This window comes from Dromiciops gliroides, chromosome 2 (assembly GCF_019393635.1).
Source record: "Dromiciops gliroides isolate mDroGli1 chromosome 2, mDroGli1.pri, whole genome shotgun sequence".
Lineage (NCBI taxonomy): Eukaryota > Metazoa > Chordata > Mammalia > Microbiotheria > Microbiotheriidae > Dromiciops > Dromiciops gliroides.
In genome coordinates this window covers 76,601,742-76,603,422 of record NC_057862.1, presented here as the reverse complement: position 1 = coordinate 76,603,422, position 1,681 = coordinate 76,601,742, and positions in this window count along the sequence as shown.

Sequence of the window (1,681 nt, the reverse complement as noted above, 5' to 3'; positions counted from 1 at the left end):
AGGTACAGAAGATGCAATGTGGTATATGGAGAACCATTAGGCCACTGGGTTAGGACACAGAGTGGGTAAAGGAGAGTGATCTCTAAGTCTGGAAAGGTAAGCTATAGCCAGAATTTGAATTGTATCCTAGAGGTAAGAGCTAGCTACTGCAGCTTACTGAGGACAGGTATGAAATGTCACAGGTACATGAGTAGGGCTATTTCGGAGTAGGGGAAAATGAAGGTGACTAAATCTAGAGCCATGTCAACCCATGTACCTACGCTGTAGGAAAGAAAGGAAGGGTCAGGGAGAATCCTAGGTACCCTCTCCTGGCCACTCTGCCTATCTCCCGTTTCAGGTTTGGGACCTATGTGTGGTTCCTGCCTGTTCTTGCCCTGAGAAGATTCAGCTAGGTCCCAAGAGGCTAAGCAATGCTACCTCATCAAAGAGCATGGCTTGCATTCACACATGCACTCAACAAAAGCACCATGCTTGATAGAGAAGGAATAAAGGGTGGTGTCACAGCTGCCCTGGCTGCTAAGCAGGGTCTGCACATGTGACAAGAAGGTGCTGCCAGTGTAGAGAGAACAGAGCCAAATGCCCAACATACATGCCAACTACAATAATGTAACTGGAGACAACTTCAGACAACAAAACGAGGGTCAAATGCAAAGGACAATGTTGGTACCGAGTTCTTAAAAGCTGAAGCACACATCCTTCCTTCCTTCCTGTTAACAGTTAACCACAAAAGTGAAACGTGGCCCATCAGTCTCGATCGTTTTTTTCCTTTTTGTCTTGGCACAACAAAGGCTTCCCCAAAAGCTCCCTTGTAAAGTACATTCCCAGAAAAAAAGTCTGATTAAAAACAGAGAGGAATGTGTTCTTAGACAGCAGGATAATAACATTAGCCGTTCATCACATCTGGTCTGTTTTGTGGCCTCTTAAATGCCCTCCTCAATAATCCAGTGTCCAATAAAGCTGAAAACATAAATTACTTAGGAAAGAACCCCGTGTGGTAAGAACTGCTGGGAAAAATGGAAAGCGGTCTGGCAGAAATCAGGCTTCAACCAACATTTTACACCATATTCCACAAATTCAAAATGCCTATGACCTAAATATCAAGGATTGTCCCATAAAAAATTAGAAGAGAAGATGATCATATCACCTTTAACAGCTACAGCCATTAAATTTTTAGCCAAAAAAGGGACAGAGACAATTACAGAAGACAAAATAGATAATTTATTACATGAAACTGAAAAGGTTCTGCACAAATAGAAATTTCAATAACCATACTTTCCTCCAGTATCCCTCTACCATCCCCTCCCATAGCAGTGCTTTTTAAATAACGAGAGGAAAAAAATCAGCATAATTGATCAATACATCAAAAAAAGACCAAAAATATATATGTACAATATTTGTAGAATCTTACCTCTGCAAAGGGGGAGGAGTGTCTTCTTATATCTCTTCTTTAAAACCTTATTTGTGGGGCAGCTAGATGGCGCAGTGGATAGAGCACCGGCCCTGGATTCAGGAGTGCCTGAGTTCGGATCTGGCCTCAGACACTTGGCACTTGCTAGCTGTGTGACCCTGGGCAGGTCACTTAACCCCAATTGCCCCCCCCCCAAACAAACAAAAAAAACCCCCAACCTTATTTGTTCTTTTTATTTTTGCAACATTCAGTTCTATTTCATTGACATTGTTG